We start from the raw sequence: 18,210 nt of genomic DNA, 5'->3' as shown, positions 1-18,210 counted from the left end.
AAGAATTTTCGAATGTCGAACGAGTATAAAGTATGAATCACAGCAAATAGACTACATTTTCCTTTCGAATAAAAGGACAATAGGGCAAATTCAGATGGCTTTATTATTATGGAATTATTTTAAATGGTATCTAGACCATACACATCAACAACAACAACAACAACAACAACAACAACAACAACAACAACAACAACATCATCATCATCATCATCATCATCAACAGCAGCAGCAGCAACAACAACAACAACAACAACAACAACAACACCAACAATAACAAAGCAACAACAATAACAACAACAATAATAGCGTCATGCAACATTTCGGTTGCCATGACTCCTTATTGCTTTGGGTTTTGCATAAAGAGAATAAAAATTCGAACAGGATATTAGGCCATACAAAATAGTGTGTTTCCGATAACTCGACCAAGCCTAGGTTAAACCCCCAACCCTAAACATTTTTTTTGCATTCAAAATGGAAAACGGGTAACAATTTACTTCTATTTTCATGTACACCTTTATGCCCTTGCCTCATCTGTGGTCACTTTTTAAAACATCGTATTCCAGAGAGAAACCAGAAACATTTTAGACTATAACAGTACAGTCTGCATAACGTGTTCATCTACTTAACTTATAATTATATTCATTTAATTCTTTTACACCTCATCAAACTCTCACGGTAGTATTGTGGTCGACGAGTACCTTATCTTGGGGTCGAACTAATTTTTAAAAATAAAATAAAATACCGGCCTACCTACCCTATTTTCTGAAGTCATGTTATCTGTAACAAACATATTTTTCTATTTTGCCTTACATTTGTAAAGATCAAAAAACAGGATGCTAGAAGCTGCTTATGACTTGTTAGTGTACATGCGACATGATGCGGAAAATATCTCGTTACATCGCTTGATAGGTTTGGAAAACAGTAACTTCCTGTAGATATTTTACACCATTCTCGCGAAACAGATTTAACGATTGTGTTGAACGGATGAAAGATAGTCACTGTACATGTAAATGATGTTAAAGTCACAGCGAGATTGCTTAGTCGTTTGACATTTTGCACAATTCCCTCAACGTGAATTATTTTCCCGCCAAAATATGTGAATGAACATTTTGGAGTATCTTTAATCTAAATTGGCACTGTTCAACTCTAGAAACATACTTGCACCTTCCTTATACGTTTTTCCTTGAATATCAAATCAAAATAGATGCAGTAGATAGAGATAATTATGAAACATAAAAAGTCACGTCAGCGGACGATTTGCGAAATTTGGAACATCCGGCGAGACGAAAGAACTTTGATAAAGCAAGGAACAAGAGGACGAAAACATATATACTGTTTAAGTAGAACCGTTCCCAAAACAACAAGTATAATTTGTGTTGGTAAACTGAAGTTATCATTAACACACCCCATCCCCGCACCCTTGCTGGGACAATGTCAGAAATGAGTGATTCGTTTAGATATATAGCTGTGTGACATGACAACTTATAAAACAAATTGATAACATCAATGAAACAGCCTCGTTCAATCTTGGAAATCTCATCTCCAAAATTGAAATCATGTGCGGCAAAATGTCGCAGATTAACGAACAATTTGTTCAGAAATGAAAGAAATAAAGCGTGAAAATTCTTGACATTAAAAGATTTATAATGTTTGTGTCATGAATTGGGGATTAAAATTAATAGTACACAATAAGATCACAATGAGTATCCTACATTTTGATAATGTGTCATTACAATAAATTTGCATATGAAAGAAATTATGAATATACTGGTTTTACTTTGAACATTAGTTCAGTACAGTATTTTTACTCTACATCAAGCCCTTGGAACAGGCTGTCCGTGTATAGCCGAAACGTCGGGTTCTTTAAATAACTGCTGATTTTTTAAAGTAAATCTTGGACTTGTCTCATTGAACTAAATCAATATAATTAGCTTGAATAAATATTAATTGTTAGATTGTACACTAGATGACTGTACAGAATGACAAAATTTCATTTCTTAGAGGCGGCAAGAAAACAAGTTGCAATTGTACATTGGGATGTTTGTAGGTATGCAGAATGAGTTGACAATCATATTTGCATTCACAAGCGTTAGTTCGGAGTAAGAAACTTGCAGACCCACCATCTTGATTATCATGACTGTACTGATGCATTTTGGGAAATATGATGATACATATGAATCAATCACTATTGTACACCCTTGTGGTGTTTCTTTTTAACCACAAATAATCCCGTCGTCATGGTTACTGTGACACTTGTAGGAGGGTTAATCAATCGTTTCTGATCAGCATGAAAACTACAGTTACTCCGAAAATCAGTTGCATGGTTCGCTTGGGTTGAAAGTGCCTAGTACCTAATTTTAGCTAAGAAAATTTGAAATTTCAGCAGAAAGTTAAATCTTACTTCAATAGATACAGCAATATTGGTAAAGTTGATGACTGGAATTAATTAGAATATACAAGTTGATTTTCAGATTATACCCTTTAAGCATCATCACCAACAAGGTAACGCTCACTGCACAACATTTTGTCAACAATTTCCGTTTGCAAAACAACAGAAAAATAAACCATGCTACCTCGTGTTGTGTACTTATAATGCAAATGGTAGATGAAAAGATATACATGTATATATATACACAAGGGCCACATTGAAATTATTACCAACCCGATTCGTCTACGTACGAACCACACGCATTGAAAAGTACGACGGGTTTGATCACTTGTACGAAAGGTGTTTAAAAAAACAAACACATCTATTTTGGAAACAACGACATCAGACCAAAGATACGATTCTTCTCTATGGCACGTGATATCAGGCATTGGAGATTGTATTTATGTGGACAAACATCTAGACGCGCGTTTAATCATTAGTGCTTATGCAAATCCTCAACATCTGTTACTCAATGTTAAGCGTAGGAGAAATGTTGGAATGGTTATGAAGAGAATAAAGTCAAGACGATATACCAGTGGATGTCTATATCCCAATTACTTATCAGATCCTTAGAAAATAAACATAAGACGTGGATTCAATATATATCACATGCATGGTATTAAAATGATAAATAGGTTAAACACATTATTCGCAAAAACACTACATCATTCATAAAGTGCGGTGGATTGATGTCTGGTCTACAAGGGACACATGTAGGGTGATAAGAAATCAAAACAGTTGACACAACATTTCAAAGTGGGCGGCATCAAAATGAAAGGTAGATGGGGCTGACTATTACATAGACCCCGTGGCAAATACTACAACTCATTAAATATAATACCTTCGCTATCGGATTTCTTACTTTCGAATTAAATATAATTTAAATGTCAAGATATAATTATTATATTTCTTGGTCTAATTTATAGTTTAATATTATATTGAACGCAGATAGAATACAAAATACCTTAATTCGTCATTAAACGCTAACAATGTTTCATATAATTACAGCAGTGCTTGACTACAGCAGTAGGTGTTTCACTGCTTTGCGAAAACAGAATACCCATCTATAAGTTTCTTTTTTATAATTATTATCGTCTGTCCTTTACTGCATTTGAAGTATGTTACCAAGTATACTGAAATCTAACTTCTGATCAATAATGGTGTCATGATCTCACTCTAAAAGTTATCACGCCTAAGGGTTGCTGTAATGCATTTCGGTTGTCGTTAATAGAATATTGCAGTATGAATAATTATTAATTGATGGAACATTGTCGGCATGACTTGTTATAAAAAATTATCTTGTAAATCTTTAATGTTATTGATGCTTCTAAACAAAGTGAATAATTATTTGCCTATTGCCTAAAATTTAATCTTTGTTAATCTTTAACTTGATTGATGGTTGTCAAGTAAGCGATTTCTTACCGATTGCCTAATTAATGTCAATGTTCCCACGGAAATAACAAGCAGCGAACAGCTGCAGAAGTTCACAGTGTGCCATCACTACAGTAGAAAGGTCACATATATATTTCATACACTTGTGTTGGTTGTGTTTTCATATGATATACAACATGATTCTGGGCAGTTATACGAACAAAATGCATATCTGTAGGAAATCCCAAAGCCAATTTTATTCCCGATTCGTACAACTTGTGATTACTTTTTATCGAAAGACAAAATGACGTTCTTAACATTACATGACATTGCCATGCCATCATTATGATATATAATTCTACCAAGTACACATATTGACAAACGTGAAATACTCATAAATATAACTCAATAACATTTATATAACATATAGATAGCTACGTAAATCACAAAAAGATATGAATTTTCTTTATTGACAAGAATTGATCGTAAGAGTGAATAATATAATTGCTTACATATTTTTCATTGAGAGGAATATCTTACTGCTCCGTATTCCATTTGAATAATTATTCGTCAAATACATATTATACACCATGTACCGTGCAAACTTTTAACACGTAAATAATTAGGTTTTGATTTTGAGTAATGTAGTGGACCAACTGGTTTGGCTTAAGTTGTTGTTAAGTCTATTGAGCATATGAATGTATATGGTCCTTCGAGTTAAACTTATTTTAGTACGTTAGAGAGATTAATAATTAGATATTCATTGTATACGAGTGTGTTCAGACCTATTTACCTCAAATTGCATAAACATGCACAACGTGTCATGTCTACAATTTCCATTATGCATGTCAATATTTTCGCTCTTTGTTTATTTGGTGTATAAAAAAAGACCGTACTTCCTGCTTTGGCACACACAATGAATTTCTTAACCATTTATAGGATAGATTCAATTGATTTTGTTCAATATACCTTTCGGTATTAATGTTTAAATGTAAAGGGTTCAACTTGTTAATTTTTTAAGATTCCAGTCAATTTTTCTTTCTCATTCTTATTAAATTTTATCATAATTTCCTTGAGTTTGAATATTAAATTTACCTCTTTTAAAAATCGCAATTTGTTTAAAAAAACAGGGGTTAATAGGGAACTTGCAAACACACCATGTTGAATGTTGCATCATGGGGCAATGTGATAATAAATACTAATCAATTAGCATTGTAAACAATATTTTACATTGTTTGTAACCACAAACAATCAATTCATAGTCACCCTGACCATTGTGTGAGGTTTATTTTATCGGTAGCTCCAGATTAGGTATTATGATAACCACAGATAATCCCATAGTCCTTTGCGTCTGAGCATGCTCAGTCTGGATTGCAAGTTCATGCATTATGGTCAATATAATTCATTCTTTAGAATATTAACCGAATTAAAGTTATTGTTAATGAATACTAACGGAATTAATACACCGACTACATTGCGCATGCGTTGTGCGAAATAAAAGGATAAAATACATAAACAAAGGATATTAACTGACAGCCGTGTATTTCGAGTCAAATGACAGCTTCATTTACATAAACTGTGTTTTAGCTTGAATCTTCTCTTCGTACACTTACAACAACAAAAAACATGACAACAAAGAATTAGCTTTTCTAGAAAACTCTAGAAAACATACATTTTTCTACATATAGTTTTAGAGGTCAGTGGCATCTGTTGCTTTACATTTTAATTATTTTCAGAACAAGTAACCAGTATATATAATTAAGATCAACACTTATTTTTTTAAAGGGAAAATAGTACATATTTATTACTCGCATGACGCACGAAAGTAAATGTTAAAATGATGGCCGTCATAAGTCACTATTAATTCGCACCGACACGCGTCTCCTCGCGGCAGATGTTACAATCTTACGCCGGGGGAGCCAATTAAATAAATCCATTAGATCGAGCAGAAGTAACCCAAACCTATGAAATATGCCTCATTTGTAAATCTTCAAGCTAATTAATGGATGAATAAATCTAGTCCTTGCACTTATATTGCCTAAATAGGATAAAACTTAGATCCGAGCTGGAAGTCCAGGCTGTATTTTTCAGTTCGCTTTCCCTGCAGCTGTGACTGTTGTATTGAAGTGATTTATCAAAGACGAGCGTGGATACTAACACTTCTCTAGGCCCAGGTTGAGGTCAAAACCTTTATCGTAATTTATCTACCGATCGCATAGGTGAAAGGCAAGGAAGGCAATCGAGGCAGATGTCATAACTTAGTGTAATTCATGTATTTGAAGGATTGCGAAGTAAAGTGCGACAAACGCCTATCAAATCCAACGACCAAGTTGACACTTTCCCAGAAGTTGTACCCTTTGGCTACAAGAACCGATCTAACTGCACGTGGAAACAAATTTTTATATTAACAAAATTTTGTAGTAAACGATGCTGCAGATCATAGGAATCTGTAGGTGGAATCTTTGATGTCGTTGAACATTGTTTGTTGATACTGACATAATTGAATTGTTGTATAGCTTTATAGTCATCAATAACATACGTTTTCATGCATGCCAATCACAAATTGACCAAATTACCTCGATAGGAAACTTAGAATTAAAAGTATCAAAATACGCCATCTCTGTGTTCTGTGAAAAGCGTTACTATTTTGTATGTTTTTATGCAACAATGTTGATATAGCAATTGAACGATTGGTGTATATGTATATCGGTTCATATATATATGTTTCTGTCATAAATTAATAACGATATAATTATCAAATAAGATATGTTTTGATGAGATGTTTAAATCATTTATACTTTTGAAATACATGGATACCGTAAAAACATAGGTATACAGCTCATTTCATGTTACCGTTCACCGGCTTTGTTTGATACAACCACGAAGGAACCAATAAGAAACGACATTTTAAGATAGCAAGATTGGATCAATACAGTTTCATTTCTCTTCTTTTGTCTAAATAAAATAAAGTACTACCATGCAGACAGTAATGCCAAACGTCAAAACACTGACGCTCACGTGTCTGTGTCTAGTTGCAGTATTTTTAAATACATTGTATCATAATAGGTAAAATGTAGCAAGAGATTGCTACCATGCTATCTTTGTACATGACTGACTTTTTATAGTCTGTAATTATACACCATGTAAACAGACAATACAGACTTGAACGTCAATAGTAAGATTGGTTAAGACTTATGGTAAGCAAGACTGATATTTCTCGAATTAAAGAGTACCCCCTAAATTAAATTTCATTTTATATTATATTATAATAATAAATGATGGGAGCTTTACCAGTTGTTAGGCATGGTTCAAATATGTTTCAATGGTCTGAACAACGAGAGTATGTATAAGAAGCATAACATATTACAGACTGTACCCCTTTAACTAATGTTCGCGGGTGAAAACAAGCAATTACTATGGTTGGCGATAATCAAGAGTAATAAAAGTATCACCTACCATCAGAACACCAAGAGGTCCGTGCATTTTACCTCCAAATACTACAGGAAGTCGGTTTACTTTGGCTTGTAAACAGGACAAGTTTTAATGATTTCTACTTGAGTATAGGCGGACATGCAGGCGTCTTTTAGAGACCCAGGAATACACAAATAGCTATACTTTGATGACGTTTGCTTGGAAGTGTCAAGAAGGAACCCGACCATTAAAGTTTTACTACGTTAACGGAATGACCTCCATATATATAGCTTGGAGAACGTGTGATGTCTTGATATTCAAATTTATGGAAACTACAGTATTCGCAGAACTATCCGTGACTGTCAGCCGCGAAATCTCTAAATCGTACATTACTCTTAATATTAAAAATAAAAGAAACCTCTCAGAGAATCTTTATCAACGCAGCAATCGCATGTATTATTGATATAGTAGATGTATTTATCTCTGTGGACACTAACTAAAATTATCTTCCTTTTGATTTAACTCAACATTGTTATGTATGAAATGTTTATATACGTCGTGTTTGCTCTCTGTTCATAATAAAAAAGAGAATTTGATTGATACGGTTCACAGGCCGCTGCACACATGCGTATGTTATTCTCTAAACTACCCCGACCTTACAAATATTTGAAAAAGACTTACACTTTATAAACCTTTAATAAATTTATTGTATTTTCATGCATGTTTTATGATAATCTGTCTGTTTCTGATGGAGCCCATGATGCATTAACTCTATCAAGGATTTTGTATCTGCCCAATACTGCTATCATAATATAGGTTATGTGAGTGAGTTGAAACGTAATGGAACAAGACCACTTCGTTTCCCTGTGTATTACTATATGAAAATAGCCTCGGTTCCCACCTCATGTATTTCCACTAGAAATTAGATTAGTCAAACATTCTTTCAGGCAAATAATGTTTAGCTTGCCAGCTAATTTTTGTAATGTATAACAACCCGAGTTTTACTATTAATAATTTTAGCCAGCGCGTGTACACTCTTCATGCAGGCAAAGATGAAAGTTGACATGTTAAACCCACTTACTCTCTCCAAATAACTATACGGTATCCAACCATAGCGCTAGAGTTAAGTGACACTAAACTATAAATTGTTAAACACATTCATAGAATTTGATATTGAAAACTTAATTTTTAATTATTTTGAAATTGTTGATTGTTACATAACACGTGTACACTTGATACATGTGTCGAGGAACCAAATACCTAAACAAGCATAACGTTGATTCGCTACTTGACGCAAATAAAACTCGACAACAGACTCATATAGCAAGCTATATATTATTTTAATCCAGCGGGCAAGCCATTGACGTGAATAACCTTCGTTTACGAATTGAATTTATGGTCAAATGCTACTGACGTCGGAAGGACAGGGTCGGGAAATTGTTCCTGCCGTCAACTTCATATATTCATAGTATAGAGAACGAGAATGGAATGTTACATAAATGCACAGCACATGTTTCGCTGCATACGTGTATTCTACGCACGAGTGTAGTCAGTGCTTCACAACCTCTAGGAGGGCGTTGATGGTGTTTGACCTTTGACCTAATAGACAACACCTGAAGAGACGAAACGTATCGCGAATCTCACATTAGTTGAGTACAGACTAGAATAACGCAAAAGTAACCGTAATAGCAATTCACCTTGAGAGGCAAAGCAGATTTACTGTGCCTGCAGACATGCGTCAAATTTACATCCGAACAAAAGTGAAAGCTGAAAGATAAATTTCTTGATAATTACGGAGTTGCATCTGTTAATATTTGTTAGGTACATTCATTCAACAGTGACGAAACATCCAGCATTGAAATCTCTGCCCAACACAACCATTTATGTTAATGGCAAGTGAATTAACACTAAGTAATGTATGTATTTTTATTTTACACGAAACCAAGACTGTTTATCGAATATAAAAGTTACCCTGTAATGCTGTGATTTTTTGTAGAACAATTTTTGTTCAGTCTATTAGTATCCCTTGATGGTGTACAACATGTAAATACTGTCGGCAATGGATATGCTGATCGTTTAGGAAGACGCGCCAAAATAATCCAGATTTCATTTTCAATATATCTTTTTTAAAAATTGACATGTTGTTGAGAAGAAATCTCGACGAAACAGACACTGTCAGAGTATGCGTATTATGTCGCATACACTGTTTTTTAAGACTTACACGATACAGTTAGTAAATTACGCAATATTGATAATAGGGTTTCACCAATTCACCTTGAGAGATTAAATATTACCATATTTGATAAGCACAAGTTGATTAATTATTCAGACATTACTGTGACATATAAGCCTCATTGTAAACTTTACCAATGACCTACCTGATTTTTCAAATACGTCATCACGTTTTCAAGGTCTGTACTTGTCCCACTCACCACTGCGCAATTTCAAATCACACAAATACGATTACTTGCTTGGTCTCACAAGCATAGCAGGGGCGTTTAAGCGATAAATCACAAAAGTAGGGAAATAGTTAGGATTCAATTCATTATAACTGCTGTTTGTTTAATTTTCTCTGCAATTACTGCCTTTGGGAATATTAGACGGAATAGTTATTACATTGTAAAGTGCCAATATTGAAGAATCTATACACCTATAAATTCCTATAAACACGGCCAAAAGAAATCATTTATTTTTTTTTACTTGGATCGTTGACTTAGGCTCTCTCGTGTTGTTCTTCTTTATTACAACCATTCTGTTCGTCATCTCAGACATTAGATTACAAATCTTCATGTACTTTAGAACGACCCACTGGGTTTTAAGGGCAGCTCAAGTCGTCATTTTCGCTACTTTCTGCGTCATAGAGAGACTTATATTGAACTTCTTAAAATCTCCCTAATGTCTTCTAAAGCATCAGTTCAAACAAGTTGAGATTCGCTTTGATATGTACTTACGTTTGATCTGACAACTCAGAGTATTGGATTACCTTCCACTTATATCCTAAAAAATATCGGGTCATTTATATTTTGTCCTGTAATACATTTGCCTCATAAATTTCCCTTACATAACTAAAAGCTTAAAGTCGGCAAATGTTAGAAAATTAATTGTTCTCCCTTTGACTAATGTTTACAAAAATAGAATGTGCACTTGTGTTTGTTAGGCAAATGCAATTTCCTGTGGTCTAGTATAATGTATAAATTCATCTATATGAGACTCACAAATGAATACCACGAATAAGAGGTAATCAGGGTGATGAAGACTAATTTTGACTTTGTGGATTAGACTGTCTCTAGGGCGGGGTTGCTTTGCTATTTTAAACAGCAAAATGTCATTACAAGTAGATTTGAATTGACACTTCAATATTGACTTGGCACGACCTTTCGATTCAAGTCTTTGGAAATGATCACTCCTTCTACACGTCTTGCATGTTTATTAGCAATTTTAGTTCTTAGCATATTGTACCATTTCACGTTTATGTACTGATGTGTGGTATGCATATGGCGTAAATGTTGCGACTATCATTTGTTGCTTATGCATTACCGAAATATTAATGGCACAAGCGATGTAATTTGGCTATAACGAAAAACAAGCATGAAAAACGTGTCTGTCTGTCTGTCTGTCTGTCTGTCTGTCTGTCTGTCTGTCTGTCTGTCTGTCCGTGCGTGCGTGCGTGCGTGCGTGCGTGTGTGCGAGCGAGCGAGCGAGCGCACATACGTACACACACACATGCACGCACGGACGGACGGACTAACGTATGTACGCATGTAGGTAGGTAGGTAGGTAGGTAGGCAGGTAGGTAATAAGTAGGTAGGTAGGTAGGAAGGTTGGTAGGTAGGTAGGTAGGTAGGTAGGTAGGTAGATAGATAGATAGATAGATAGATAGATAGATAGATAGATAGATAGATAGATAGATAGATAGATAGATAGATAGATAGATAGATAGATAGATAGATAGATAGATAGGTTAAGTGGGTGGGTAGGTACGCACATACACGTTTTGTATGTGTGTTTGTATGACTTGTTTGTCTTCTAATGTGTTTGTACGTATGTATCTATGAGTTTCTACCTAATACGTATATATAATATAAGTGTACGTGTATCTGCATATGAATGGAGTGATTTGGAGCTTTGGTTCAAATATTACTGTTCAGTGAACAATAGCAAATGACAGTCATGATGAGGGAGGGTAAAGTCGGCAGAAATGCTCAATTGATTGTACCATTGATGAGATATAAAAAGATGATCCGTATTGATCGTAAAGTCCTCGTGATATCAATAAGGTGCATGTCATATATTGATGTTTCTAAAACTATATGTTGTATACGCGATGTCTAGATGCGATCGTGATGATATTTGAACACTTTATTAAGAAGATATCAGTATTTTGTACAATACACATTGCTTCGTATGTGTATGTATGTATGTATGTATGTATGTATGTATGTATGTATGTATGTATGTATGTATGTATGTATGTATGGATGGATGGATGGATGGATGGATGGATGTATGTATGTATGTATGTATGTATGTATGTATGTATGTATGTATGTATGTATGTATGTATGTATAGGTAGGTAGGTAGGTAGGTAGGTAGGCGGGTAGCTATTAAACGTAAAAGTGTGTGCGTCTTTATGAGTGTGTGTGTGATTTATTGGTCAACCTAATGTTACAAGGAAAAATTTCGCGTAAATACACAGGATTTATAATGCATCGAAAATGATGAATCGCAAGAAGCAATACTATTTCTATATGTTTAACTCGAGTTGTAAAATAAAATAATGTTAATAATTAAATATTTAGTATGAATAAATAAGTAATACATGCTAACGTTTCGTCTCCCCTATATCATCAAAATTAGTCACGATTGACGCAATCTATGTAATGGTTTAAGAAAGAGACTCACAGCACTTTATCAAATTCCACAATACCCTAACGGGAACTGTTGTCGGGTTTGTAGAATTATATCATATTGAGGAATTACGTGTTATATATATAGCCCAACGTTTCATGTATTCACTTAAATCAGCAAAGTAAAGAAAATGTATCATCATTTCAGAAGTTTGGGCCACACGCATAGAAAATAGACAAATTATCTGCAGTTGGTCGATATGTGCAAAATAAGAATAGTCGGACTCCAGACGACGCCATACACAAACGATTGTGACGTCACTGAACACTTTCATATATTACCATATTGTCAAAACCTTTCGTTGGATTCGTCGCATATCTCATCGTAGGCGTGGCTGTCATCCAATCATTAATCGACCTTCAATGTTCCTAGTCGATTTTTAGTCCGTAACCTACGCATTTGTCGACATTCGGACTGGAACGACTGCAAGAGGGTTTTTGAAAAAAATAACTAATAGTGACATACTTGACGTAGTCGAAGGAAGAAGTGCATTTTACCACAACAGAGGCGAGAGAACCGCTGCAGCCACTCGAATAGATCCAAGCCCGTCCGGCTTTCTCAGGAACCAACCCGCTCTTCTGCCGATCCCGCTTTTACATATTTACGGTAAGGAAAGTATGGAGTCCCAAACTTTTTATTTCGTTTATTATTCATTGACTTTTCGTTGGTTCGTTTTATCAACGGACTAAAAGTATTGAAAACTGGACGGGAAAATTTAACCAAATTGAAGACTTCCTTTTAAGGCATAAATGTCAGAATTCAAATGTTGTGAGTGCTTTTAGTAAAAATTGAAAATCTCATTCTCGTATTACTACTACACCAACAAGGGAAAGAGCTACATTTCAAGGCAATTTTTCAATTTCCTTTAGCTGACCTATAAGGGTCGCTCATTTTTTATTGAATATTTGGTTTTCTTCTCCCGAGATTTCCCCCCGGGCGAGTTCATCATGATATAACACGGACACGCTGCTTATTAATAACAAATTCAACCCCATCGACGTGATGTAGATCGCCAATTTAACGCAATGCTTTGAATAGATTTTTGTCATGTTTCGTGAAAGCGTGTTCACATGTATCTCACTATGGTGGCATGAATGTGTTAACGTCTGAACTCGTTATCAGCTTACCTTGATTAAGTCTAGAACAAAAAAAGTTAATCATCACCAAAGCGAATAATCAAATGAAACGTTGAGAATTGCTCGTTTGTTAATTTAGATTTCCATACCTTTTTTTGTTAACTAGTCAGTCATTATACTTTCTATGGATGGCTAGTCAAAAAAGCCTATGAAAATAAAAAAAGTATAATTAGTTGTTATACTCTTGGCAGATAATCGCATGATCGTGCTTTTGATGTCTTTACAGTGAAGGACTGATTTGTTCAAGTGATTACGCTAGTTTATTTCAAAAGCACGTTCGACAATTTTCAATATGACGATTCTCAATTTTGTAAATCTTGTTAATGTGGGTATGCAAATCTCGACTAAAAATAATGAACTTATGTTAGACGACATCTTTAGGAACAAATCAAGTGATACACTATACATTGTTTGCATTAAACCTAATATCTTTGAGTGTGTTTGCTGTTGACATTGCAGTTTGTGCAATGTAGTTTTAAAAAACCCTCAAGTACATTCCCGCCAAAAATGAATGAAGAAAATACTCGTCCTGACATAACTTTTTGATTTTGCTGACTTTCGTCCAGACCAAAAAAATGTTGCACATATCCCAAAATATCATTACAATTCAAAATTTTGCTTTAAAAATGTCGAATCTTACAAACATTTTATAAAATGGCATTGCAATCATTATTTTGGATCGTGAAGAGGTCAGTTTCATTTTTCGAGTGAGTTTTAGACGGAAAACTGAACAATTGAAATGTAGCTTGTCTTTTCTTTTCCTACATTCTGGTATTAAAACTATTCCCCAAATCGCTGTTTGGTGAGAAATTAAAATAAAGTATAATACTCCTTATTCAAATCACGATGGGAGAATTGTGCACAACATGCTTTCTGTATTATGAATTAGTGTGAACGTACCGAGGAAGCTTCCAATGAAAGAGTAATCGTGAAGAGAATAGAGAAAGATAAATACTCGCTATCACTACAAAGATAGCTTTGACAGTGAACCAATTCAAGGGTGCCCATAACATTTATCCATTTTGTGTCATGTGTTTCTGTCGGACGTAGAATGAAAAACGAGAAGAATGTGTGAGAATGATTGCATCCACATGTGGTTGGATACTATCAAATGCGACCTCCCAGCAACTGATCATTTCTGAACGTACGTATGCACTAAGTGATAGCAACGAGTTTACTATGTCAACACAGCATGTCGGCCATGTTTCTACTCTGTATCAAGTTCTTTCCCTCCATTTTTGTCGACAAATTCTTGTTATCTTTTTGTAAATCTTTGACACATCTAGACGATAAGGCATAGAATTGACTTCATTTATTGATTGGTTGAAATCCAAATGTTTAGTTGTAAATGACTTCAACATTTGAAAATTCTGGTTTTAAGAAATCAGATTTGTAGTAAGTGTCGTAAAATGTCTTTTTTTTGTAATATGTCAAAGAATGTTAGACATATGTACAATAATGAGATTGCATAAGCGAGGTGCTATAAGAGGATCGTCATTCAAAGATGTCGAAAGGAACTATATATTATTGTTATTTTATAAAAGTACTGCACCTTTCAATACCATCATATAGGTGCGAAATATGAAGGCTATATTTCTGCTAAAATGTAAACTTTTACATTTCAACAGGCTCTTCAATATATATTTATACAAAGGGAAAATGGATAGTCTCAACAAAACTCGCCTCAAAGATTTTGCAACTTTTCTGACTACATTTCGCCCTGTTAACATAATATCAACAGGTGCTTGGGTGTTCGTCTGAAATACAATGTATTTATTGAAGGAAAAAAAACGTTTATTAGCTAGAACATATTTTCAGATATCTTTAGCGAGCAGGTATTTTTTGTAAGTAAATGTGTGTATAGAAAGGAATGGAAAGGGAACTGTTTATTTTTACTGACTAACCCGGAGATATCGTAGACGTCAAAGCCCGCAAAGTTTTGTGATTAAAAATAATGTAATATATTTTAGTTGCGGCTTTTCTTATTTCGACGCTCTTAAAACAACACACAGTCAACGGTTAGTTGCCGGAAGGTAAACTGATATAGTGTAAAACAGCACATCGCAATAATAGAAAGTTATACCATCTACCTTTCGTTTCTTTTAATGACAGCTCTCCATAAAGATTTCACAATCTACCGAACAATCGACACATAAAAGTTTTAGACAGCAAACAAAACCACTCTTTCAATATTTTACCTCACTAAATATACTGAATGGATATATTAAGTTTTAATAAGTATAATTAGTCACTGACTGTTGACATTACTTCGAATTGGTGAATTTTATATAGTTTGCTTACTTTTTAATATCATACAGATATTGAATTCGTTATTATATTTGGGTTTACTGTCTGCAATACATAATGTGAGTTTCATGACATCACAATCTGCAAGGCTCTGACATTTAAAACATAGGTTGTATAGCAATATTGATTTGATTGGTTGTTTTACGTCACCTTGTATATATACACTGTAAATATTGCCATGGCGACTGTGGTGCGGGGATGGAAAATAAACGGAGCAGGCGCCCAAAATGATAACATTTCAGCGTTTCCAGACAAATCTAACTTCCAGAATGGTATGCTGTGCGAAAATACGGATGCTCAACTTTTCTCAGCAAATGGCATGTACACAAATCATTGCTAAAGATACGTTTGGGGCGCTAGCATCATATGAAATATTCAAACCTCAACAAACAAACAAACAAACAAACAAACATATAACTTATAAGCTTTAGATAGCTAGTTGCGACGTTAACAACTTAACTCAAAGTCGATAAACAATATTAGTTTTAAATTCCTCTCATTGTCAGTTGAATTTAGCACAAGTGGATACTATACACTCGTCAGTGAAATCAGTATTCTGCTGTTCACGATAAAGGTGTAAGCTTTTTGCGAATGATCGCCCAGCAATAAGGTACGCTGTACGCCACATGAACCATGGTCGTAAAAATACTTGGAGTAGACAGGTACAATATTATGACCTGTTATTACTTGCTTAAAATGCTTAGAATAACACTTTAACGACATTTAAAGCAGTAAGACTACCAAGTGAATTGAATCCTAATTTCCTTTTGAATCCATAAGCAAGAAAACATCACATCAGTAACCACTTTAATTAATATTTGGAGAACAGTCTAAATATTAGATATTCATCGCAAAATCATTAACATTATGAGAATAGCAGAGGTCGATATTTTCAATTTGTATTTCACTCAAAGCTGCTATGATTTACCACTCGGCTTTCTCCTTGTTAATGGAGTGTATTCTCCCGTAGCGTTCTCCTTTACTCTCAGTGACCCCTCAGCGAGGGAAATTTCTTTGCATGATCCCGCTTCTCATAGTCCTCTTCTTACCATACAATATGCACATCCATATCTCTCTCTCTCTCTCTCTCTCTCTCTCTCTCTCTCTCTCTCTCTCTCTCTCTCTCTCTCTCTCTCTCTCTCTCTCTCTCTCTCTCTCTCTCTCTCTCAATAAGACAATATGTTATACCATTGTTCGCATTTTCAATAAAAGGCTCAATGTCTGCAACGCTTTACGTTAATCTCGTAAAGGAGATTTATCGGATGTGAAGGAAGGAAGAGGAATTGTCGAGTACGTGAGGAGACTCTGCTATGTTCTATTGTTTAATACCCCGTCTGCGTAAAGAGCGGCGTCAGGTAAATGTTGAACTGACTATAATCAACATACATAAAGTGTTAGTTCTTCGCCAAGGTGCGTAAAGGAGTACTGTTTGTCACATCATTATCACATCAAGCGGTAGCGTTTCAGAACAAGTTCTCAATGTCAAATTGCCACATCTGAATGTTTACATACGTGAGGACACGCCGAATTATACTTTAGCCAGCTATCATACAAACTTAACAGACACCACGGTTCATATTTAAATTTCGATGCAACAATTTGTTTTACATTTCATCAAGAATATTAAATGCAAACATTCAAGGCGAGTTTTCTAATTAAAGGAGAGTCGCTAGAAAAAGTTTAGTTGAATAGACTTCTTCCCTGATACCTAATACTGAAAACTCTAGCATGATATCTTCCAAGAATTAATCTTTCTGGCATGCATCACAAAACTATAACCAATTCATCTTAATCTTCAGGGAGGGAGATGTCTTCACCTTAACCTGACAACCGATGATCTTTTAAGAAAGGTTGCTCAGCAACGTATCATTAAGGAGATGACCAGATGGCACTATTTCTGGTGGGAGTTTTGCCACTCACTAAATCCCCTCAATCATCTGTGTAAACACTGACAAATCGCCACATACAAACCAGTGGCGACTGACTCCAGGTACGACTTGGAAATCAGTACATTTGATCTACAGAGATAATGGCAAGGCTTGACGTGTACGGTCTGTCTTCCTACTAAAGTTACATGATAGTGGTTTTAGCATTATCATTTCGGATTCAGAAATAATAGACAAATGATAAAAAGTGAATTAGAGCCTGTCTGCCGAATGGAAAGTAGATAACATATAATATAGGACTTGAAGTAGTCAAACTAGTTGGCTTTGACTTAGTAATTCTTTAGACATACCAGTAATGACATATCACCAATAACGTTTATCATATACGGAAAGTGGAACTTAATATTTTGATTTAGTTTACTTTCATTACCATTTAACATACATGCTAAAAACTGAATGTGAATGATGGCAACTGACCCTTTCAACTTGAACATTTTGTTTCCACTCCCCCCCCCCCTCCCCAAAGTATTGGACTATTTAAGGCCTAAGTATGCTTAAGAGAGTTTTTATATTTGTGTTTTTATATTCAAAATGAAGCAAGTATCGTCAGAGGTATATTGCAATAATGATGAACATGTACATCATTATTTTCGTGATACAATTTAACGGAAGATACACAATCACATGAAAACATAAATGCAATCAAATGTCAAATGACATATTGGTATAATTCTTATCATGTTTCAAGAAGTAAGCCTTCTG

The 18,210-nt window shown here is 34.7% G+C and overlaps 1 protein-coding gene across 5 annotated transcripts in view; it reads left to right on the top strand.

The window, feature by feature from the left end:
- The window catches only part of LOC144436064 (uncharacterized), a 132,822-nt gene that overhangs the window by 68,729 nt on the left and 45,883 nt on the right, over nt 1-18,210 (top strand). The window contains exon 1 of one of the 5 annotated variants that reach the window (XM_078124729.1): nt 12,464-12,725. The exons of the other annotated variants lie outside the window; for them this stretch is intronic. The gene's annotated coding sequence lies outside the window, so the exon portion shown is untranslated. Of the gene's footprint in view, nt 1-12,463; nt 12,726-18,210 lie in introns of those variants that run through there. 5 annotated transcript variants of the gene reach the window in all.

Source organism: Glandiceps talaboti, chromosome 6 (assembly GCF_964340395.1).
Source record: "Glandiceps talaboti chromosome 6, keGlaTala1.1, whole genome shotgun sequence".
Taxonomy (NCBI): Eukaryota; Metazoa; Hemichordata; class Enteropneusta; family Spengelidae; genus Glandiceps; species Glandiceps talaboti.
This window is presented reverse-complemented; position numbering and strand designations above follow the sequence as displayed.